This window comes from Mesoplodon mirus (assembly GCF_964341445.2).
Source record: "Mesoplodon mirus genome assembly, chromosome: 7".
Taxonomy (NCBI): Eukaryota; Metazoa; Chordata; class Mammalia; order Artiodactyla; family Ziphiidae; genus Mesoplodon; species Mesoplodon mirus.
Genome location: NC_138983.1, coordinates 97,578,182 through 97,604,551, shown reverse-complemented (window position 1 = coordinate 97,604,551; position 26,370 = coordinate 97,578,182). Strand labels below are relative to the sequence as shown.

Here is a 26,370-nt window from a genome sequence, read left to right as displayed (position 1 = left end):
ATAGAAACATAAACAAATTTGTAAAATATATAAGCAACTCAAGCAGATCAATATCAAAAAAAAAACAAATACCATATAATATCACTTATATGTGGAATCTAGAAATATGGTACAGATGAACTTATTCGCAAAGCAGAAATAGAGACACAGATGTAGAGAAGAAACACATGGATATCAAGGCGGGGGGAAGGTGGGGATCAATTTGGAGATTTGGATTGACATATATACACCACTATGTATAAAATAGATAACTAATGATAAACTATGGTACAGCACAGGGAACGCTACTCAATGCTCTCTGGTGACCTAAATGGTTAGAAATATTAAAAAGAGGGAATATATGTATAGGTATAACTGATTCACTTTGCTGTACAGCAGAAACTACCACAACATTGCAAAGCAACTATACTCTAATAAAAATTAATTTAAAGGAATAATAAAACTCTGGACTCTGTATAATCATCCCTCACCTTCACAATTAATTCAGTAACCAAGTACTCTCTAACCTAAATTCCTACTATCTCTCAATATTGTCTACTTTTATTCAAGCCTCTTGCCACTACTTGGTTCTGAGCTACATTTTCTCTTATTTATGGAACATAAACAGTCTCAACTTTTAACAGAATAAATCTTTTAACAGAATAAATATTCATTGAGTACCTACAACACTGGTAAATAACGACATTGTTCACATGCAGTTTACAATGTAGTAGGGGCAACGAACTATAAAATAGAACTATACCTCTCATAGGTAACTGGACAGCCAAGTTTTATAAGAACACGTAGAAAGGGAATTTAATCTCTAATGGAAGTCATGAAAAGCCAGAAATTCAATGTTTATTTTGAAACTTATATGATGAGAGTGCATTAACCGAGGATTGAATGAATAAAGTATGATACAAATTGATGACATTACCTGGAGAAAGTTCAGCATTAAGAGAAGTCTAACCCTGAAGTCTACTGAGTATTGCTGAAAATTTATGGAAGAAGGAGATGCTAAGTAAGGATAGAGAAAGCAGATGAGGGTGGACTAGTAGGCAAGAGCACAGTGCTTGAAGCCTTTTCCCCAAAATTAAAGAGAAGCTATCAAAGAGCTCTAAGCCTTTGAGTGAAATTTAGGTTGCAATGCAGAGAATAAACAAGACAGAAATAATACTGGAGTCAGGGAAAAAGTGAACTGGGATGTTACATCCGAGTAAGAAATGTAAAAGATATGACAATGGACATAGAGAAGAATGGACATATATATGTGTGTGTGTGTGTGTGTGTGTATGTGTGTGTATATATGTGTGTATATATATATGTGTGTATATATATATATAGTATAATTATGACAACTCTTAGGGATTGTTCCAGAGTTTAAGGGAGGGGAGAAGAGTAAAGAATGACTCTCAGTTTCTTGCTTGATTAACTGGGTTAAAACAGTTTGCAATAAAAAAGATTTAGCTTAAGTCATTTAATCATTTTAAGTGCATTCTGAATCCTATACAAATAAGTTTGAGAAATTTAAGAAAATTGTGTTTCCTTAAGTTTTGCATATCTTTTGTTATTCCATGTAAATTCCCTTCTTTTTCATATGATTAAAGAAAAGTTATGAAAAAATGAGAGAAAATAAGATCTTATGAAAAATTATGAATGATCTTTATCTGTTTTTGTGCTTACTGTAATTTCTTATTGTTTATCTCTCTATATACATATTCTGAGATATCTTCTCAGACCTGCTGAATCGATCTGTGAGGAGTAAGTTTAACTAATCACTCAGATGAACCTAAAACTGGTTCATCTACAGGAATAACCAACATAAGAAAGTAGTCATGGTAGTCTCAAAATTAGAGAAGACTTCCCAATTATTCCCATTATGTCAAAGAGAGAATATGAGCAGGTACTTCAAGTATCCGAACTTCATATGATTAGATTCTGCAAAAGCATTTTAAATAGAAAAAATACATAGAAGAAAGGTTAAGACAAAACTTCCCCAGGATAAAATGGGTCCCATATTTTCACCAGATGCCTTTACTTAGGAAAAAGAAATGTTAAAGACTTGTAACAGTATCCAACCTGGAAAACAAAATACAGAAAATTTCACCACTAAGCCTGAGCTCTGTACAACTCTGATTTAGTGTTTTTTCAAGCCTTACACAGCAGTCTCTATTTTTAAAAGATTTATAAGTAACCCATTTTGTAGGAAAACACCTAACTTTCATCATAAGAATTATGACACTTTATACTTTTATTCCAGCCTAACTTTTATACTCTATTTTCTACCATTTGGCAACTTATACCCTACACTCTAGTCAAAAAAATCTCATTTACAATCACTTAAATATACTGTGTTGGTTCTCAAGTCCAGGATGTTCCTTCTGCCTGGTATGCCCCTGACCTTCTCTCCACGTGGAAAATTACTACTGACATTCAAAACCTAATTAAAGACCCCCTCATTGTTGGCATTCTCTTTAATATCCCCTAGCAAGGTTATTGACTCCAAGTTCTGTTTTACAAACTTACATTTTTATGATCTATTTATTTAATAGCCTCTCCCTATTTGATTGTAATGAGTTGTTTATGCATCTCTCACACTCTCTTTTGAGTTCCTCTGGCCTTTATTTTTTCTTTTATCTCTTACCCGTAAGCACAGTGCTTGCCCCATAGTACGTGCTCAACGTGTTGGCTGAGTGAAAAAAGACACCTTTTAGCTCTTATCATTTGTGAAATTTCATTTAAAATGACATCAGATTACCCTTTGTTTCCTAACTTAATTTCTAGTACTATAGAATGTACACTCAGAACACCGTCAGCGGCCTACAGAAACAGTGTTCTCACTGGACTTCATGCATATAGTCAACTCCCTTATAACTTTCTCTGGCATACAACTGCCAGACATGTTATTAAGAAAAAAAAAAAAGATGTACCAACCCCTCACCTATTGGAAAACTTCCAGAAGCTCTCCATTCCTTATGGTATCTTTTCTACTTGATTTTTCAAATACCTCTGTCTTACTTCATCTATTCAGAACTGCCTTTTCCACCTTTGGCTTTTCATTTTCAATTTCATTCATATCATTATCTGCACTTACCCATAGAACCTAAGCATATTTCAGTATCTTAGGCAAGTTTCCTCACTAGAGGTCAAAGGGGCAAGGACTATTGTGATAAAATATTAAATAAATAGACGATAGAACTTTGTTCTATTGGTCTGGGAAAATTACTACCTGAAACAAAATAATTCTGGAAACTGAAGGGATCAGACCAGTCAGCTTTGTTTACTTCAGACTCAAATCAATGTCTTGTCTTTACCTGAGCTCTGGTTACATTTAGAAAAAAGTACTGTAAATACAGTGAATGAGCAAGGCCACTATCTGAGACGTGTCTGGGTCCTTAGTATAGTAACTGGGGGAATGGTAAGCGTTGGTCAATGTTTGCTGATTGATGACTCAATACATCTGGTTAAGCCTCACCATCAGAATTCAGATTTTTTAACAAGCTTCTCAGTCTTTTCAACCCAAAGAAAAAACTAAAGAAAACCAGATGACAAGAATTTCAAATTGTAAAATATCCTGGTTGTCAAATTTAAATAGGGATATCCTGTGCAATGGAGAGGCTGGCTGCTGCCAATTTCACATTTTGTTCTCTAGTGTCCGGACGAAGCCTGCTCTGCCAGTGAGCTGACAGGTCGAGAGCACTCCAGCTTCCACAGACACCCGAGAACTTTCTATTTTTCATGGTCTTCCTGCCTTACCTAAGGGAAGGACTATATTCACAATGAAAAGAGTTATGATTAATCACCAATAGAGAGATTCTTCCACTTTCTGGGTGCCCACGTTAAAAGTCTGGTATAGTCAACACTCCCTCTAACATAGATCGTGTATTGAAATGAGAAAACTATCACCTAATATGGCCAGAGAGATGAAGGGACTTGGCCCAGCTGAGTCCAGGAGACACCTCTAATTCAAAACCTCAACCATTAACATAGTGATTGTGATCAAGGAGACTTACAGCACATAAGAGATTCAAAAAGCATATTAATCCACCTCCGGCAACACTGCCAGTTTAAAAGAATGATTAACCTTCTCTCCCACTTGATTCAACCTGGCTATGTATTATACCACTCTAAAGGCTAGCAGACTCTATGCTTATGGCTTCCATTAGGTAGCACTTAGTATACACGAAAACTTTCTTCAAGAAGTAATTAGTTTTGAAACCATAAACCTTTCAGTTGGGAAAAGTGAAAAAGAAAGGAGGTGCAAGTAAAGGGAACTAGGAAAAAATAAGAAAATACCCTCAAATATAAACATGTTGATTCAAAAAATAATTTAAAGGGGATTTAAACGATACTAGGTGAGCATTTATTCTGTTTCTGCTTTAAATAAAGCATTCTGTTCTATTTGTTAGGTGTTGTACTTGTTTAGTATCTAATGTCTGTTAAAAACCTCTCGAAAGAGATGTATTCATTCTGGTATCCTAAGCACCTATCTGGATGAACAGCACAAGCAATGGGAAGTCATGGGGCATAATGGACCTTGCAAAGGCTCTGGAATCCATCTCTTACTTATGGTCTTTGAGACTCAGGCTCCTCCTCTATGTAGTGTTCATAAAACTTAGTGGAGATAGAACACTAGGGACACAGAAGGTCAAAGCAGGTATTTACTACGATTTTTCAAATATCTTCCTTTAGGAAAACAAATATATTTTATTTGCAATGAGGCTTTCTTGTGAATTTTATTCTTCTAAAGAAAAATATTTTTAGTGAACAATTGATTCGTTTGCCTCCCTGTGCTACTTTATTGACAATACTCAGGTAGGGGTGGTTTTCTCTCAAGCAGTTACCTCCATGTGATTTGTATTTCAGACCTTCCTAAAAGCATGTTTGCCTGCTCTTTCTTTCCACCCCATCCCAGCTCTACTTAAAATATTGTGATCCTCTATTAAAATGCACAGAACCCTATAAGGAGAAGCAAAATGTTTGTCACTGCCAGCTCTGGTATGCATATATCAGAGAATAAATTATAACTGATGAAGACAGAAATGGGACCCATATCTGACTGACTTCAGAAACCAGAAGTGTAGGGCTTCCCTGGTGGCGCAGTGGTTGAGAGTCCGCCTGCCGATGCAGGGGACACGGGTTCGTGCCCCGGTCCGGGAAGATCCCACATGCCGTGGAGCGGCAAGGCACGTGAGCCATGGCCGCTAAGCCTGCGCGTCCGGAGCCTGTGCTCCGCAACGGGAGAGGCCACAACAGTGAGAGGCCCGCATACAGCCAAAAAAAAAAAAAAAAAAAAAGAAACCAGAAGTGTAGCTACTACAAGCTGATGAATTGGAACTCAGATCAAGGCCTAGAGTGGAGAGGAGTCTTCTGATCAGAAGGGGAAAGTAAACAAGGGCAGCGTTTAATTATTTAATAATAAGTAAGAGAATGACTATGGTGTTTTTACAGAACAGGATATAATATTGAAATAAAACCCCCCAAAGTGACACAGAAACATAATGCAATCCTCTTAAGCTACAACCCTTCCTAAACCAAACCATACCATTCTCTTCACACAGCCTGGAAAGTAAAAAGAAAGGGAATACTGATCTGCATCACACTGGCATTAGAAGCAGATCTAGTTTTAATGAAGTTTTACTTCATGGACTGAAGTTTCCCCCAAAAAAGGGTAAGCTTTTTTCTCAAGAAACATCACTGTGTAATAATCAAGGAGCCAGGGATGGTGGTATTCATTGTTCTAAGTACAGGGATTTCTTTTGCAGAAAGAAGTACCAATCAGAAAGAGAACTGACCAATAATTACTTAACAAAACTGCTTCAGAAGTAGATTTCTAAATCTACTTTTAGATTGATAGTTAGAAAAATCTTACTAAGTTTATTCATTTAGAGGAAATCTGTGCAAGCCTCTGAAACCAAGAGGTATTGTATCAAAGGAGATAAGGTCACTAGACACTTATGTAAGAGCTACTTCTTCCTCAAATGGCCACCATATAGTCATTTTGACTATTACATTACCAAGAAGTAACAATGCACCTTTAGGAAACTAGTATGAAAGAAAAACATAATAAAATTTTTTGCAGGTGACTCTTTGATCTCATAGGTGTGTGTTAATTTTCCAAAGTTGGGACTGGATCCCGCCTTTACAAAATGCTCCTTGAAATATCGCATTGAAAATCTTCTCTTTTACTCCTTATTGTAAACACTGTATATGTTTTTAAGAAGACCAATAAAAAATATGGACTATGGGGCTTCCCTGGTGGCGCAGTGGTTGAGAGTCCGCCTGCCGATGCAGGGGACACGGGTTCGTGCCCCAGTCCAGGAAGATCCCACATGCCACGGAGTGGCTGGGCCCGTGAGCCAGGGCCGCTGAGCCTGCGCATGAGGAGCCTGTGCTCTGCAACAGGAAGTGCCACAGCAGTGACAGGCACGCATACCGCAAAAAAAAAAAAAAAGTATATATATATATATATATATACACACACACACACACACACACACACATATATATATATGGACTATGAAATTATTTTTCCAGTAGTGAAATTATGGAGAATACGACTTGCATTTCTACTATATTCCCGCAAAAAGAGGAAGTCCTTTTCCACAAAGACTCTCATCAATGTTAACTCTGGGAGAGAAGTATTTGTAGTTGTCTCATGCTTTGTGGTGAGAGACTCTCACTTTTCCCCGTCTCTATTGTGGGAAACAGGGCACACTTTGGGCTGAGAATTCATGCTGTGGTCGGAAAAGAAAGAAACGAAAACTACCCTCATTAACACTGCTCTTTAACAAGTTCAGCAAATGGGCCTCAGGCATTCTAAACAGCAGCAATTAAAAAATAACTTTAGATTTCATACATTTCTTCCAGTAGGATGAAAAGCTGAGGTATGTTAACTTTAATTTTATGGTTTGGGTGAATACAGAGTTCGATTACTCCCTGTCAAAGCAGAAATCAGCCTCTTACAGGGAATAAGTGCTAATTAAGCAAAACAGAGTAAGCATGTTATATGAAGTATATTTATTCTTTCCTGTGCACTGTGGCTGCACAAGCTCTAACCACAGTTTCCGGAGGGACCATCAGTGCTCCCTAAGAATGCCAATGCAGTGTTCCGTCCAGTTAGTGGGGTGCAGAGACCACTCAGAATGCTGATGCTTTCCACAAAGGAGATGGGGCTAGGGAGGCAAATGCAATCAGGGAGTATTACCTCTGTCTTGTGTGCCTGCTACAAAACAGTGTCCTCTCAAGACTACTCTATCCCTTCTTTGCTTTATACGTGTATGTGTAAGTTTGTGTAGGTAAGCTTTACAAGTCTCTCATAAGAGAAAACTGAAAATGCCCAGGAAAAACACAAAACTGCTTCAACAGAGAAAGGTCTCTCTGTTCCAGTTGAAGAGGATATAGAGTTAATAACAGGAAATATCCATCCCCTGAAACTGTAGGAAACATGGATGCTTCCACAATTTACTCAAGGTCTCACTGACCAGGCTGTAATTTTTATTATTATTTCTTATGATTATGGTAGATAAAAAGTCTTAGTATGCTAAAACTCTTGAACACTTGTTGACCTTTTTTCTTGATAGCTTTCCTCCTGCCAGGCTCCAGCCAACAGTAGCAGTAACAGATATCCAGATCTTAAGAGGATAGAAGTATAATGGTGCACTGAATATGGAAAGGAAGAACCAGTAATGGTTCCTATACATTCATAACGCGAATCAGCATCAAACTAAGGAAAAAAGCTTCCCCAAGAAGAAGTTGACAGCAAATAGTTTCGCCTCTTAATGCACTGAGGAAACAACTTTGAAGTTATCCGTAGCCACCGCTTCTGAAGCGACCAGTAGCTTTGCAACTATTACTTTACTTGTATTAGATTAATTTATATTAGAGTTTATTTAATGTAATTGCTCACAAATTTTAAACCATTTTGTAGAGTAGTGTTCTGTATCTGTTTAAATGAAATGCTTTCCTAAGCTCAAGATCAGTGTTTTTATGTTGTGTAAATTATGAAATTACTGTGGAATATCTGGTAAACTTGATAGGAAACCCCAGATGTCAGCACTTTGCTGGGCAAGATTTAAAGTGGCCCACACCATTAACCCTCATCAGGAGCAGTAGCAGTGGGCTAAGTCATAAGGGCACGCCCATCCATTACATTCACCCAGGATACTGTGAGTGAGAATCAAAGGGCAGTGAGACAGAGACCTCTATGCTCAGATTCCACTGCCAAGAAATGGCCTAAGTCAGCTCTTGTTGTTGAAGAAAATAACCCTTTAGGAATCAGACTGAATCCTATTTTAAGTTTTAGAGGAGGAAGGATACTATTTAAACATTGATGAAATGTGCCTCTCTTTTTTTATCAGCATAGAAATTTATTTCAATTCAAAAGAATATGGTTATATTTAGCATAGTGTAATAATTATCTAAAGCACATATCATCGCTGGCTCTGAAACAGTTCTAAAGATGTCATTCTTTTGAAGTAAAAAATATGCAGTAAAAATGGACAAGGAAGCAAAAATATGAAAAAAACAGTTTGCTGAGTATGGGAAGTTGTTACAAGAGGGGCACACCAAGATAACTGTAACAGAGTCCAAATTACATAACATGCAGCAAGGAGTTCTCTTGCTTTAACAACTCCTAGAAAATAAACCAGTAATCTCAATGCAAGAATATCACCACTGGGATAACAGGACAAATTTTCTGAGGGACACAGGTAGTAATTCACTATACTTCCCCTTTCTCTAATACCTTTTCTCACACCAGTTTCTTTTCTTTCCTCGAGGATAGATTTTATCCTGTTGAAAACAATTTTAGTTTTATTTGTAAAGTGGAGTAAATAATATCCTGAGTGAAGTAGGCAGCGTTTTCGCTGAAGATGCTCAGGAATCAAACTTTTGAAAAAGGCCAATCAGCTAGCTAGCTAGCAGTTACCATCAGTGGCTTGCAGAAAAAAAAATTACAGATGATATGTTTGTTAAATAGATAAAAAGAATAAGCAGTTTAAAATGGGTGAAAAATCCCAGGATCTATTGTGACCTAGACCAGAGGTCCCTAACCTTTTTGGAACCAGGGACCGGTTTCCTGGAAGCAAATTTTTCCAGGGAGGGGAGGCGGGGTGTGTGGGGTTCAGGCGGTAATGTGAGCCATAGGGAGCGGCAGATGAAGCTTATAGCTGGCCTGCTTGCGACTCACCTCCTGCTGTGCAGCCCAGTTCCTAAGAGGCTGTGGACTGGTACCCGTCCGAGGCCAAGGGGTTGGGGACCCCTGACCTAGACACTCAAAAGCAGACAGTTGACCTTTGATTAAGCCCATTTTCCTGTGGAGTGAGCCATAAGGGGCTCCAAGACACAGTTTGGTTTCAATGTTTCAGTGTTCACAGCCAGAGGGCAAACTCAGAATGTCTCCTCCTCTTGCAAAAACTGGACCACGAATGAGAAGTCTTTTTTAGAGTAGCCCTTCTCGCACAACATCCCTGCAGATCTGATGGGCTTGACTGCCCAGAAGGATTGGGCTCTTCGTGCTGGTAGCAGAGCCTCATGCTAATCCCAGATCCTTAGCCATGACTGTTGCTCCAAATCCGCCCTGATAGTAATTAGCCAGGTGAACTCCATCCATCACCCCAGGTACGGGATTGTAAGTGTCACTTGACCAACATCGTCCTAAGCTCGTATTTAGGATTTTAGCCAAGAGTTTTGGGTCAAGCCCTAACCTGAGTCCCAGATTCATAGCTTCAGCAGTTCCAATCCTACTAATAGCTAACAGCAAGTGTTTGAAGATCTTCGAAGCCTGGCCAGTCCCGACAGCTCTACGATGCACCACATGGGAGCCCATGCACCACAGCAGCTCAACCCCTCCCATCCTAAATGTGAGGTTGCCAGACCGAGCCGTTCCCACACCACCAGAAACAGGAGCATCCGAGAAAACTGCTCCCATTTTCTCAACTTCTTTGGCCAATTCTCTCAAAACCATAGGATCAACAGTACTGGAATCTATTAATAGTCTTTCTTCACTTTTTTTTGAATTCCATTTGCTTCAGTATAAGCTTCTAGCGCACTGATGCACTGTAATAATTCTGTCACCTTTTTCGGCTACATCCGCTGCAGAAGACACTACCGGGTTCACTTGCAACTAGCAGCTCTTTGCATGCATCAGGGAACACATCAGCAATAGTGAGTGGCTAGCCATGTTTCAAGAGCTCTTTTGCCATTGGATTCCCCACGTTGCCTACTCCAATGAATCCAACTGGAGTCTTGGAAGCTACTGACCTAGAACACAGCGCTGCAAGGCTGGCCACCGATGGCTGCTGCAGACGACTCCCTGTACCAGAGGCAGGAGGTGGCTCCACGGAGACGGAAGGAGGCTGACACGTTGCCCGCGCCCCTCCTTCCCACGGTGACCTCCTCGACTCCCGGCTCACCCACTGGCTGCTATAGGGTGTGTGGTGCGGAGGGCCGGCTCGGCTGTGGCGATTCTTAATACCTCTTTGGTACTAGGTTACACATACAATTTCACCTAGTGAGAGATTTAACAGAAGGAATTTTTTTCGACGGCATTTTTGTGGCACAGCAGATAGAAGCGAGGTCACTATTTCTTTGAAAAACTGAACTAAAAATTTATAGAAAGTCATGATTCATTCTACAAATATGCTGAGTCAAAGAAATGTGGAAATTGATGCGATGGAGGAAGAGCGCTAGACTTCCCTGATGCTCAACTGGGACCTTTCTTCTGGTGTCAGAACATGGTTGTTTAACTCCTGTAATCCCAGTGGATTTTCCAAAAATTCCAGAATCTTCAGATTTTGGTAGCCCCTGTTTACTGCCTTTCCCCCCCCATGCCAAACCCCCACCCCACCCCGCACACATTTATTTTTGGCCAGTTGTCCTCCGGGGGGCTTTTCTTTATATAGTTATTGCAGCAGTTTGTTAGACTACTGACCCCCAGTGAAAATGCCCCTCCCCCCCGTTTTCTCACCCTGTGTAGTTTTGTTCCACCTTGACCTGGGTTTGGTCACATGACTTGCTTTGGCCCAATGGCATATCAAGAGCTGAAGCTTGGAGAGTACTCGTGCTTTAGGGCTTGTCCTCATGGAAACCTGACATGTTAGGAAGCCTCGCTAACCTAGTGGAGAATAGGCCCAGGCCACAGCCAGCATCAATGGCCAGACATGTGAAAGCAACCAGCCCCAGTCCAGCAACCAGATGATGGCAGCCTCAGTAGTCACCTCAGGTGAAAGCAGGATAGATCCACCCAGGGGATCCCAGCCCATTCTGCTGATTCACAAATTGTGAGGAGATAAAGTGCCTGCTGTTTTAAACCACCAAGCTTAGGAGTAGTTCATCACACAGGAAGAGATATAACTATCTTCACTGTTAGATTATCTTCCCATTTTATACCATGTTTCCCCTCAAACGACTGTTCCTTTATCCAAGATTCTACAAAAGAAATAACAACTGATGAGGCTGACAGAGCCTTAACATTTTTTAAAAGCCTTATAAACTTTTAAAATAACTATGTTAATAAAATCAATATTTATTTGATCACAAAATTATTTTCTTCAGTTGCCTTAAGAAGTAATGCAGAATTGTACTAAGTTTATAAATCTGGAGGCTCTAAAAATGTGTTATTCCTTGGATTCAAGTCCTAGTGTACTTTATGTGGGCATTCACATTTGCAAAATGATTCCAGGAAATTTGCGATTTCATTTTACAACTTTGGCCTAAGGAGTCTTATGATATTTTACCTGAGAAAAATAATACATTAATTTCACTTTCAGCTATTAAACCCATGGCTTCCTGTATTTTCTAAATTCCCTATCAGTAAAGAAGACTACGTATAGCATACAAGACTGTCATGATTAGGAGGAAGGTAGTACAGAAAGAACCTGCCAAATTAGGCATTGCCCAGTCATGTCAGTATACTAACGTGGGGAGCCACAGGCAGCTTGAAGCCTGGAAAAAAGACAGATACAATGTAATGATTATCCTAAGGATCCGGATAATGATTCCTATGATTTTCTTTTAAATTTTTTTTTTTCTTTTTTGCGGTACGCGGGCCTCTCACTGTCGCGGCCTCTCCCGTTGCAGAGCACAGGCTCCGGACGCGCAGGCTCAGCGGCCATGGCTCACGGGCCCAGCCGCTCCACAGCATGCGGGATCTTCCCGGACCGGGGCACGAACCCGTGTCCCCTGCATCAGCAGGCAGACTCCCAACCACTGCGCCACCAGGGAAGCCCTCTTTTAAATATTAATGGCAGAGGATTCTGGGGAAATGATGGTGGCTACAGAGAAGATTTTTATCCCTGAATATGCCACCCCTCCCCTCAATACACAAGCCCCCACCCCCACAAAGAAGAAAGAAAAGCATCTAGAATAGCAAGATCAAAAACCCACAGACAACATCTACAACAAGGTGTCCACATTAACTGCAACATACAGCCAGGTAGGAACAAATCAACAACAGGAAAAAGACCTACATATGTGTATCCCAAGGTGTGTGGGAGGAAGACGAGGGAAGGACTCTCTCTCTCTTTCAGGAGAGCCAAAGGTTACTATGGTTCAAGAACTCACTGAGATTGAAAAACTCACTGAGAACAGCGACAGAAACCGGGAGTGAACGTTGCAGGCTCCACTTTGCAGCTGAGTGCAAGAACTTTGAAATGTTCTGAGGATGCCAAGTGTTCTGGGGTCTGTGAAACCTTGACACCTATCAAACCAAAGCACCATTCCAGAACAAATCCCCATACTCAACAAGGACAAGAAAGAGGAGCCCTGGGTAAATGGGCAGAGAAGGGCCAAGGAGGAAGATTTTAGAAATTTTAAGGTCATTTTTAAAAATTATGTTGTGAAAAGAATAGAAGATAGTGAGCCCTGGAGTTCTGAAGCTAGAAATTATATTCTGATCTATGATTCCCTCCTAAAGTGGAAACTTATTTCATTTAAAAATGAGTGACAGAAGAGTATTCCACTCACATCCTGTAGAAAATCAGTGAGAAAAAAAAAGAAAAAAGAAGGGTGAAAAGAAAGTTCCAGCAAATCCTGAAAACGTGACAGAAAGACACGTCCACAGAACAAATGAAATTTATTGCCTGGTATTGCGGAAAAAGTAAAAGAAATTTTAAAAGGAATAGAAACTGGTTTTAAGAAAAACATAAAAGAAATTAGAAAAAATCAGAAATGAAGTGATTGGAGTATAGCAAGATTTGAAAAGGTGAAAAAATTCAGTAAGTAATTTGTTTAAAAAAAATCATGTCTCGAGAGAAGGTTAAACTAGAAGGAACACAAGTTTGAATAAACACAGTGGATAATGCCTCCTTGGAGAAATAGCTGATTTCAAATCCAGCATAAGAAACGAACTAGATGTTCCTGTTACACCTTGTCGTACAAGAGAGCTGGGAAGACTTCAAAGACTACTGTGGTTGTGTGGAAAGGACTCAGGAACCAACTTGAACAGGATCCGTGAACCTAAGAGGGGACAATCTCTGCATCGATATTTATAACAACCTCACTGAAAACAACAACAAAGAAAGAAAATACCTCATTAGTCATCTTCGGAAGCTACTTTGCAGTCAACCTTTCTCTCTCCTGTTTTTTTCTTTTTTTGTAAAACTGGTAAATAAAATAAAAGAAACATTTATTCTTCCTTTCCTAATTAAACTGTAACTCAGGGCAACCAAGTAGTTGATGAAATAATCTTCTAACTAGTAAATGAATAATAATCTAATTAGTAGACTATCACCATTTGGTACCCTTAAGAAATTAATGGATCTAGACATTGATCATTAATGGCTGCAACATCACAGTAAGACAGACACTTTATAGTTCCTTTTGGAATTCATCAATATTATCTATGAAGTAAACTTGACAAAAAATCACACCTGAATTATGTCAGTGCTCTAGATCTATCTACCAACTGACAGTAAATACATGGGCCAAAGGAGCATGATAAATATATAAGCATAAAGGGGATGCAATCAGCATAATCCAGACAGTTGGGAACCCTACTGGATGAATGCTTTGAATTCAATGACAAATACTTGCAAGAAAAATGAGCAAATTGAGTTCTTTTAAACCTATACTTTAAAAGAAATTGTGTTTGGATCAGCAATCAAATAAATAATGGTTATTAAAATAAAAATACATGTATAGGACAATCAAGGAAACATGAACTGACTGGCTATTTGTTGATATTAAGGAATTATTATTATTTGCGGATGTGTGATAATGACATAGTTGAGCTTACAAAGGGCAGTTCTTGCATTTTAGAAATATGTATACTGACGTTTTCACTGAGAAAAAGAAACCTGGGATTTGCTCTAAAATTGCTGGGGATTATGGCGGTAGTAGTCAGAGAGGGTGTAGAGAAAATGTATTGGCCTGAAATGGACATTTGATGAGAACAATTGATGAACGTTTCTACTTCTTTCTTTTTACTTCTGTAGATGTTTGAAATTTTCCATACTAAAACATGTTTTATAAATGTAGATGGCTTGCAATTTGCTCTTCTGAGCTCTCAGAAGGCAAAAAGCCATTCTTAAATTAGGAGCTTTCTTCTCTAGCCAAAAATTCTAATGATAATTGTGTCCCAACTGGCCAGTGCACTCAGATTGCTCTGAGATCTGTTGGTGGAAAAAAATAAAGAGGCTCTTTAGTCTTAGAAGAAAACAACAAAGAGTAAAGGCTGCTGCTAGGTCTAGGGCAATAGTGTAGTATCAGTATAAGACAAAATATTAGTTTCTTCCAAAATCCACTTGTTACTACTGTGTATACTTTTGCAGCAAAATATCTTTTCTACATTGTCAGCATTAAAGTAAGTTTACTATTTAGGTGGCATTTAAATTATCATATGCTCAAAGCCTAGAAAGAATCCCCTAGGCTGAAATGACATTAAATCTTATTTTGGCCATTGTAGTGTATTCTCCAGTCCTACTTGCTTTGTCTATAACTGTCCTAAAAAGGTGTGAGGAGATCTGCCAATATTAATGCCAGGATTCAAAATGAGTTCTTTGCAGCTTGCTTCCTTCAGGATCTTCTGCCCTCAGACCCATGTATTTACTTACTGCCTCAGATTATTGTATATGTCACATCTTTCCAACTAGAAGACAAGCTCCTTTAAGGGCAGTGACTAGTCTCATCAACATCGAATTTACTCCAACACCAGTGCTTTCAAAATGTGTGTTGCTTAGTATATGTCTGAGCGTAAGAAGTTACAGAAACAATTCTACTCTAACTAAATAATAATGATACTGCTGCTACCATTTCTACTACTGCTGCTAATAAAATGTATGAAATAGAGTATACATGGGAAGATAAAGATCACACTGGAAATCCCAGACTGTAAAATGAATGACCCCAAAGCCACTGGCCAATCCATTGACTGTAAACAGTTACTTGTGAATTGGTCAACATTTAAATGCATAATTGAGAGAAGGGTTAAAACAAATGTTATTACCAAAAAACACAATTTTTGTACCTACAATTTTTGAGCTCAACTAACCTGTAGTTTTAACAGAAATAGATGAGATTCAAAGTATTCATTCAGGTTCCTAAATGATCCATTCCCTATCTTTCCTTATGAAACAATCAGTTAAAACTCTAATCATTTGTCAAGGATTCACCAATCTCTACTTCCTTTATTTTCCAAGGTTTGGTATCATTACAAAATCAAGTCCTTTGGCGGAATGTAATAGTTTCAAAATCCCTCATCAGTATTATTCACTGGGATAAAATAATATGAAAATTTAAAAAACACTGACTGTGTGCTGAGAAATGATCCTTCAGTGATTCACTCCAGGTGGAGACTAGCATTCAGGCTGCACCTGAGGTAGAACTTGAATTCCAAAGTGGACCTTTAAACCACAGCTCAGCTTCTCTTTTTAAAACCATCAGAAATAAGCCTGTTGCCTGACCCTTGAGATTCTGCAAAGAGACCATATTTACATCTTTTGTCTCTTTTAACTTCCCTAGTCCCCTTCTCTACTTTCAGAATAGTGATTCCCAGATAAGTACAATGAGTTCAAACAGTGTGGTTAAAGGGGTAATTAGTCTGCTCTGCAGCCAAGTTACTCACAGAAGAAATAAGTTGGCTTTCACAGTTGTTAGTTTCTTCCTGGGCTTTGTTTAGAGGGGTCTCAGCTCAAGCAAGCGGCCTGTCACAGCCTGAAATAACTCTGTGGAAATCTAATGGCATATATGTAAAATATGTCTATGAAACCTTTTATTCAATCTTAGATCCATAATTTTACTACTTCTTTAGGCCTGGAAAAGGATATTCAGCTACAAAAGGATAGAAAAGAAAATGTGTATAATACCTCATGCCCTCCTCACACCCTAGAACCTTATTTTACCCGTTTCATCAGAAAATGATGTATGCTGTAAGAAACATTTTTTAAATTATTTGATCAAATATTTAAGTGCACTAAGTCTCTGTATTTATTAAAGCAAATATAGTTACCTTTCTGTCCCTTTCTAAAACAAAGCAAAAGATACAGTTCTTTTTTCTTAAGACTCAGGGTTTATATATATTATTACACTATATTGACACCCAGACATGTTTATAGGAGGCTTTTGAGACATACAGAACTAGTTATTCCCATACCAAATGGCACTTCTTTTTCCTCTGCCTTCTGCTTCTATTTTTTCTGTTGTGATTATATCCTACTGAGGCTGCTACATGTCTTTGTTTGATTTGAGGTTCTAAAGGTAAGACTGTATAGTCTCCTTTTTACAGAATAATAATGGGTTTTATGACTGTTTGCCTTCAGAAGCCTCCTTTTCCACTCATTCTCATTTCATATCTATGGTGAGGTGTCTAAAACAGATGAGTTAGTTCTGAACTGGTGATACATAAATCAATTATTATTTGATTCATATTCAAAGCAGCTCCTCCTAAAATAGTGGCCTTCCTGCCTGTGGGATGTAGTCTAACCTATTGCCTGGATCTACACCCACCAACATCCATATTTTGTCTATTGTTACCTTGGACACTTGTAGGAACTGAGTGAGTTTCTGTTTCTATAGTGTCCATTGACAGACAAATGAATAAAGAAAATATGGCACATATGTAGAATGGAATGTTATTCAGCCTTAAAAAATAAGGGAATCTTGCCATTTGCAACAACTTGGATGAACCTTGAGGGCATTATGCTAAGTGAAATACTCAGAGAGAGAAAGACAAACACTGCATAATCTCACTTTTACGTGTAATCTAAAAACGCTGCTCTCACAGAAACCGAGTAGAATGGTGGCCGTCAAGGGCTGGGGAGTGGAGGAAATGGGGAGTTGTTGGTCAAAGGGTATAACCTTCCAGTTATAAGATGAATAAATCCTGGGAGTCTGATGTACAGCATGGTGACTATAGTTAACAACACTATTGCATACTCAAAAGTTTCTGAGATAGTAGATCTTACATGTTCTCATCACACACACACACACACACACACACACACAAAGGTAATTAATTGTGTAAGGTCATGGATGTGTTAACTAACCTTATTGTGGTAATCATTTTGCAATATATACATGTATCAAATTATGATGCTGTACACCTTAAACTTATACAGTGTTATATGTCAATTACATCTCAATAAAACTGGAAAGAAGAAAAAGATTCACATGGAGAAGGGTGAGGCTGGTAGAAAAAAGCCACTGCCTTGAGCAGTACCGAGGTGGGCGGAAAGCCATGGGGCTCTATGAGCACTGCTGGGGAGGCTCTGTTCCCACGTGTGGGGAGGGGGTAGGACAGCACAGCTGTGATCCTTATTGCAGACCCTAGGCAGCCTCAGGCAACTTTTCGAAGTTAGATGCTGAAAACCAATAAATGAAATTATAAGGAAGAATTACATAAATGCTTTTATTCTACTTCTGGTCCTCTTGGCAACCTTTTCCATCTAAAAGCTGCGCCCTGCAGTTCTCAAAGCAGGAACATTAACATGGACCAGAAGTTTCCAAACTTTTCATCATCAACCCCTACGCCAAAAGAAAAGTTGAAATTTTATGACCCCTAGTATATGAAGTATCTTGTGTGTTTTTAATATTTATCAAGAGAACATTTAACGGTTACCTACTATGTGCCAAGAGAAAATAAAAATAAGACACAGACTTTAAATGCAGACTTTGTTCCGGTATTATTCTTCCTTTTAACTTCAGTATAAGAACTATTGAGCTATTTGCTGTCCCAGTAAGGGGATAAGCAGACGATTACAGAATCCTGTGATCTCTTCCCAAGTTTGCAACTATAGGGTTGGTCCTAGAATTGCTCAATAACTTTGTATTTTGATTTAAGGGGAAACTAAAAGAACTTCCTGTCCCAAAGTAACTCTGCTTTGCGGAGACTGGAGGTGCCGTGCAACTGACTCAAGATACTGTTTATTTGTTTAAACAGTTAAATAAGTAGTTTCTATTTAACAAGTGAGCACAAATTTTCACAACAGTACCTACCCCATGACATAACTCAGACAAAAACTCTGAGGGAAAGGAAAACTATATGGGCAAAAAGTCCAGGTTCCATCCACTGTACATGGGATATTGATAGGCTTGTAAAACTTACAGAGGTACCTGGGGGTACCCAGGAACCCTGGGTATTTAGTATACAGATCAGCAAAGGATGGTGGAAAATAAGACGACACCAGGTCAGGGGAGAAATTAAGCAGGTGAAGCTGGTCCTTTATATTCTTTTCCCTTCTGATACACCACTGCTCGTTCATGTCCAGAATATGTTCTGTATCCTCAGTAGACCTACACACACACACACACAGACACGTGTGTAGCACACAAACATGCACGCATGCATGCATGTACACATACATGGAGTCCCCAGTCTTCTCAGTTAAAATTCAGCTTGTAGTAACTAAAGAAAATGTATAATGCCCTATATTTTATAGATTTTAAAAATACTTGCACTTTAAGAGAAAACTTTTAATGTCTGAAAATCCCTTCTGACGAAGGAAGTTATTTCTGATATTGGAGGTTGACAGTTTCACAGAGAAAACTTCAGGAGCACAGAGACATGCCTGACCCTCTCCCCACGCACCATCTGGGGAGAATTCACCAACAGAGGCTCAATCCCTCTGCTAAGTCAAAATCAAGTATACCAACATCATTATTTCACAGAGAATACCCTACCTCATGTTAGGCATTCATATGTATTTTATTTGTTGAAGAGAGGAAGAAGATATAAAGGAGGGAATCATCTGAAATTACAGAGTACAGCATTTAAGTCAATATAGATATTTAAATTTAAGGTAAAATTCAATGATAATTTGAAATTATATGTGGAGTTTTATTTACTAAAGAATATTTTGCAAAGTTCAACTCCTATTTTAACTTATATTTTCAGAGAAGGTATTGGTCCAAATGAAGAATACCTTCAATCATTGTTCTTTTATTGCAAGCAAAAAAGGATTTATACTTCTTTTCATGAAATATGGTTGTTTGACAACAGAAGGATAAATAGTTTATATTTTTAGAAACAACAGTCAGGCTACTGATATTCTTAATTAGTTTTAATAAATATGAATGCTTCTTATCATCTACCCTTGAGCTTGTACCTGAGGAGCTAAATACCTCCGGGAAGATATGTGCTCCAGACCCGGAAATATGCAGTTCAGAGAGCCCACCACCAGAGGGCAATAAAGAAGTCAAATCTTGAAACCCTGGAGTGAAAATAGTGGGAGTTTAAATAAAAGCAACATTTCACAGTATGCTTTTCTGACCAACGTTATATCTAATAACTTAATGGATTGTATGTACATGGATTCTGAAAAGTCAGCAGCACACTTCACTGGTCAATTTCTATGATAAGGGGAACATAATTGGAGTGTAGAAAAACAGTATACTTACATCTTAAAATTCCACCCCTACAGAATCTACTACTCACTATTGAAAAATGATAAGAAGAATAGCTTTCTGTGTCTCAGTCACCAGTTAACATTTTCAAGAGTAGAATTTATCTTCCTATGATTCTCAAATACACAGGAAAAATGCATATCTAGGACAATGGATAAACTCTATATGACATGTGAAAATAATTATTCAAATGGAAAAAGTAAAAGATCTACAAGGAACAGTTTTATATGCATTAGTGTGCATATATACATAAAGAGGCTCTAAGAAACATAAAAATCACTTCCAGGAAGTAATTTTAGGTAGAAGAGAATTAACATGGATGAGGAAGAAAAGAGAGTTGGTTTTAAGATAGTTTCATTTACTTGTTTTTTTTTTGTGTTAATTTACTTGTTTTATTTATTTGGTCTTTGGAATATAAGGAAACAGTGGCTTTCACATCCGTATCCCAGTGGAACAAAGGGACCGAGGTCTATACTGGAGCCTAGCCATTGTTTGACTATCTTGTAATAATACTGGTGAAATACAGCCAAATCATTTGAACTACAAGCATCCTCTCTGACAATAATCTTAAGACATCAACATTATAAATTAAAGAAAGGAAAGAGAGAGTACTGTTTTCTTTAGAGAGAAAATACAGATTCTGGATCAAATCAATAATGTCAGCAAACCTCATGGCTATAAAATATTCTGCTGCCTATCATTTAGATCATGCCTCTAGAAGAGGGAAACTGGGTGATAATTTCCCCAGATTTTATATTTAATTCAAATATTTTAGGTAAGAGGCATCTCTAGTAAAGCAATGTATCATTGATTTTTTCCAATAGGATAGCTCACAGGAGTTCCTCTTTCCTTCTCAAATACATATGGGGAAATGGAGGTGGGTGTGGGTTAGAGGAACTATCTAAATAGAGCATAGTAATCAACAGTTTGTTTTTTTAAAATTGACATTTCTATTTAAATTGTTTCCAGAGACAGGAACACACAGAGACAATTCTATGTGACAACAGTGGAAGAGACCAGAGTGATGCAGCTGCAAATCAAAAAATGCCAACACCAGTGATTGATGGCCACCACCAGCATCTGGTTAAGACAAAGAAGGATCCTCCCCTTGAGGCGTCAGAAAGAACATGGCCCTCTCAACACTCTGAGTTTGATCTTCTGGCCTCTAGAGCTGTGATAAAATAAATTTCTGTTCTTTTAAGCTAACAAGTTTGTGGTATCTTGTTATGGTAGCCCTAGAGATAACAGTATTTGATTCCTGAGATGGCAACTGTATTCTGACTATGTAAAGACTATTCCAAGATGATCAACAGACACAGAGATAAAGAAAGGCAAAACTGAGACTAAGCCCAGTTCTTTTTATTCCCAGAATAATAAATGATTTTTTAAATTAATTTAGATCTCTTTGTCTAACCCCTCTGCTTTTCAAAAGACTATGTGCGACCAATCAAGTATTAATATGTTATACTTTCATTTTAATTCATCTCAAATTATTTCTAATTCCCTTTATGAGTTCTTACTTGACCCATGAATTATTTAGGAATATATTGTTTAATTTCCATTTGTGATTTTCAACAAATTTTTTTCTGTTAACGATTTCTTATTGCATTCTGTTGTCATCTGAGAGCACTCTTTGTATTGTTTATATCCTTTAAAATGTACTGAAATTTGTTTTATGGCCTAGCATATAGTATATCCATGTGCATTTGAAAAGAATGTATATTCTGATGCTGTTGGGTGGAATGTTTTATAGATGGCTGTTAGGTCTAGTTGACTGATAATGTTGTTCAAGTTTTTTTAATTTTCTTGTTGATTTTCTGTCTGTTCTACTATTGAAAGAAAGGTATTAAAGTATCCAACTATTATTGTAGAACTGTCGGTTTCTCTTTTCCGTTGTGTCGATTTTGCTTCATTGTATTTTGAAGTTGTGTTGTTAGGTGCATGTAAGTTTATAATTATTATACATTCTATGGTATAATCATTTATCAGTTTAAAATGTCTTTGTCTCATGGACTTGAGGATATGGGGAGGGGGAAGGGTAAGCTGTGACAAAGCGAAAGAGCGGCATGGACATATATACACTACCAAACGTAAGGTAGATAGCTAGTGGGAAGCAGCCACATAGCACAGGGAGATCAGCTCGGTGCTCTGTGACCGCCTGGAGGGGTGGGATAGGGAGGGCGGGAGGGAGATGCAAAAGGGAGGGGATATGGGAACATATGTATATGTATATGTATAACTGATTAAATTTTTTTTAAAAAATGAAATAAATAGTGAAAAAATAAATAAAAATAAAATATCTTTGTCTCTAGTAAAAATTTTCGTCTTAAAATATATATTTTTCTGATATTAGCCACCCCAGTTTTGTTGTTGTTTTCTTGTTTTGTTTTGTTGTTACTGTTATGGTATATCTATTCCAACCCTTTTACACTTCACTTATACATTTTCTTGACTCTAAACTGGGTCACTCTAAAGTGGGACTTTAAAGTGGGTCACTTTCTTGTTGATGTTATATACATATGTAACTGTATATTACATTCAAAAATTACATATATAATAACAAATTATGGCAGACTTTGAACTGGACCTTTTTTTTTTTCGATACGCGGGCCTCTCACTGTTGTGGCCTCTCCCGTTGCAGAGCACAGGCTCCGGACACGCAGGCTCAGCGGCCATGGCTCATGGGCCTACCCGCTCCGCGGCATGTGGGATCTTCCCAAACCGGGGCACAAACCTGTGTCCTCTGCATCGGCAGGTGGACTCTCAGCCACTGCACCACCAGGGAAGCCCTGAACTTCACCTTTAAATGAGTATGATTTAGACAGTAGAGCTTCCCTACCAAATGCAAATAACTCACTTGAACTCTCTTTTTTGTAAAGGACAGACCAATTCTTCCAAAGGGAATTCTTGAACTCATTAGATATGTGATATTCATTATAATTAGTTGCACTTAACACCACAGAAAAGACTTGGTCAAAGGCTATTTTACTCTTTTCTTCCTCACTGGATGATTAGCTAGGTTCATTTTTAAATGATATTTAAATGTAGGGCATCTCTTCCTTTCAAATCTCAGAAAGAAAGGTGTGCTTCAGTTTCCCTGCAGAAAGCTCTAGTATCTTGCCCCCCTTTTGAAAGAGGAACTAATCCTTCTTTCTCTATTCTTCTTTGTCTTCTTCCCTTCATCAGCAATGAGCCTCTTTATCATTTTTGTCAGTCCAAAGAATAATTTTTCTCTTTCCAGGCCAGTCAAAAATTGTACACTACAAAGTAAACGGAAAGAGCCTTATTTATAAAAATAAAACAGCTATGGCATTAGTTCTTAAAGAGTATAAAACTTTGATCCCTCATTCCAACAAAAAGTCTTGTTAGCATTTAGGGTTCAATGAGAGGCAGTACACAAAAATGTTTTGGTGACTCATTTGACATCTTTAGTAATAGGTTTGAATTCATAATGGTGAATATCAGACATATTTGTGTTAGGCAATTAAAATTAAATTATATCTAGACGTATTTTAAATTACCACATTAACATTAGCAAGTAATCTTAGAACTCATCTTGAAAGTAAAAGGTACTTTTATACTTTATAATGAAAAAATCAATAAAATGTGCCTTTATGAAGAGAAAATGTAATTATAATACCAATTAATGTTAACTGGTCACTTTTTATTGAAGTAGAGTTGACATACAATATTATGTTTCAAGTGTTCAACATAGTGATCCAACATCTAAATACATTTGAATTGGTCACTATGATAAGTCTAGTAACCATATATCACCATACAAAATTATTACAGTATTATTGACTATATTCCTTATGCGGTAGATTGCATCCCCAAGACATTTATTTTATAACTGGAAATTTGTACCACTTAATCCCCTTCACCTATTTCTCTCAGTCCCCATCCCCCTTCCCCTCTAGTAATCACCAGTTTGTTCTCTGTATCTACAAGTTTGTTTCTCTTTGGTTTTCTTTTTTAGATTTCACATGTAAGTGAAATCATACAGTATTTGTTCTTCTCCGTCTGACTCATTTCACTTAGCACACCTAGTACTCTAGGTCAATCCATGTTGCTGCAAGTGAAGAGATTTCATTCTGTTTTAGGACTAAGTACTGTTTCATTATATATGTGTGTATATATACACCACATCTTCTTTATCCACTCATCTATTTATGGACACTGGTTTCTTCCATATCTTGGCTAGTATAAGTAATGCTCCAATGAACAGAGGGGTGCATACATCCTTTCTTATTAGTGTCTTTGTTTTCTTTGGATAGATACTCAGAAGTTGAATTGTTGGATCATATGGTAATTCTATTTTTAACATTTGGGGGAACCTCTGTACTGTTTTCCATAGGGGCTGCACCAATTTACATTCCCACTAACAGTGCACAAGGGTTCCCTTTTGGATGATGGCCATTCTGACAGGTGTAAGGTGATATCTCACTGTGGTTTTGATTTGCATTTCCCAGATGATGAGTGATATTGAGCATCTTTTCATGTGTCTTTTGGTCATTTGTATGTATTCCCAAAGCAATGTAACCCCTATCAAAATACCAATGGCATTTTTCACAGAATTAGAACAAATAATCCTAAAATTTGTATAGAATCATCCAAACAAACAAACAACCTCCAATAACCAAAGCTATATTGAGAAAGGAAAACAAAGCTGGTGGTATGACATGCACTGATCTCAGACTATACTACAAAGCTATAGTAATCAAAACAGTATGGTATTAGCATAACAACAGACACATAGGTCAGTGGAATAGAATAGGGAGCCCAGAAATGAACCCACAGTTATGTGATCAATTAATCTACAACAAAGGAGGCAAGAACATACAATGAAATAAAGACAATAAATGGTGTTAGGAAAATTGGACAACTACTTGTAAAAGAGTGAAACTGAATTATTTCCTTATACCATACATAAAAATAAACTTAAAATGGATTAAAGACTCACATTTAAGACCTGAAACCATAAAACCCCTAGGAAAAATACATTGACATCGATCTTAGCAATATTTTTTGGGGGTCTATCTCCTCAGGCATGGCCAACAGAAGTAAAATTAAACAAGTGTCATTATATCAAACTGAAAAGCTTTTGCAGAGAGGAGAAAACCATCACAAAATGAAAAGGTAACTTACTGAATGAAAGATTTTTTCAAATGATATATCTGATAAGGAGTTAATATCCAAATTATCTAAAGAAATCATACAATTTAATACCAAAAAACCCCAGATATTCCAATTTAAAAATGGGCAGAGAACCTGAACTGGTCACTTTTTAAAGTGTTTGATACAGTACTTAGATGCATTCTTTTTTCATTAGCCTTGAATATCAATACTCTTAACATCTCCGTTTATAAATGAAGAAATTAAGGAATGGAGAGATAAATGACTTGTCTAAGGTACAAAGCTTATTACAAAAAAGATTATACTAAACCAGACCTCTGATTCAGATTCCTATACTTTAATCATTATGGCTTACTGCAGAAGATCAGAGACAGAATTTGACATTGAAAGCTTAGATTCCAGTTTTTAATGAGACTTCTTCACCATACCTTTATGTCTAAGGGAAAAAATTCTGGTCTGTACTGCCATTAATGGTAATACTGCTTTAGAGAAATGTTCTGGAGGGAAAGGATATTATTCAAATTTATTTTTAAAGTTTTTTTTTTTTTGGTTTGACTTTGTTTCTTAGTTTTCTCATGCTAGGATGGGAGGGCAAACAAAACCTAAACTAACAATACCAACTATACGTGTGTGTGTATGTGAGTGTGCCTGTACTTATAAGTATGAAAATACAACTTACAAGAAAAGGCAAGGCCAGAATCTATAAGGCTAAGGATTTTGACTTTATCATAGATGCAAGAGAAAGCAATTAAATGAAAAGATAGTTGTGTAGATACTAGGCTGTTCAAGTAGAGCAAAGGAGAAATGGTAGTGGCTAAGATGGTGGCAATGAAGATGAAGAGAAACATTATATAAGTGATGAGAGAGAGAGAGATGAGATTCCAGAGGACCTAATGATGCAGTCTATGCAGAAAGTGAAGAAAAGGAAGGAATTGAGGACCATTCCCAGGTTTTTGCATTGAGTTACTTTTTGTGTGAATCATGGCACCATTCACTGAGGAAGAAAAGATTTGCAGGATGGGACAGTTTGGAAGAAGGAATAATTGAAGTTTCATTTTAGACATCTCAGTTGTACAGACGTCAAGCAGTGTTCCTCATATTTCTCCAATGAAAAGAATCACCTGGGGATCTTACTGCACATATGGATTATCACCTTTTCTGCTAGAACTTCTGGTTTGGTAGTCTGAGTTGAACACAAAGTACTGGATTTTCTCACACTGCAGAAGAAAAAAAACACACTGAAGGAGGTGGAAAAGAGCTAACCTAAGTAACTTTGGAAAATAGTATTTTAATATACTGTAATTAACCATGCATAATATATACTGAAAAGCTAAAGACAAAAAGAAATGTACACAGAACCCGGAGGAAGATGGCGGAAGAGTAAGACGCGGAGATCACCTTCCTCCCCACAGATAC

At 37.7% G+C, this 26,370-nt stretch overlaps 1 long non-coding RNA gene and 1 pseudogene across 2 annotated transcripts in view; both read right to left on the bottom strand.

Moving 5' to 3' along the window:
* Positions 1-26,370, bottom strand: part of LOC309807709 — an 82,437-nt gene that overhangs the window by 33,434 nt on the left and 22,633 nt on the right. The gene's annotated exons all lie outside the window — the stretch shown is intronic.
* On the bottom strand, positions 9,191-13,521 carry LOC309808083 (3-hydroxyisobutyrate dehydrogenase, mitochondrial-like; annotated as a pseudogene). Its single transcript has 2 exons — positions 13,510-13,521; positions 9,191-10,404 (listed from the first exon to the last, which is right to left on the bottom strand). The product of its transcript is annotated as a 3-hydroxyisobutyrate dehydrogenase, mitochondrial-like (transcript).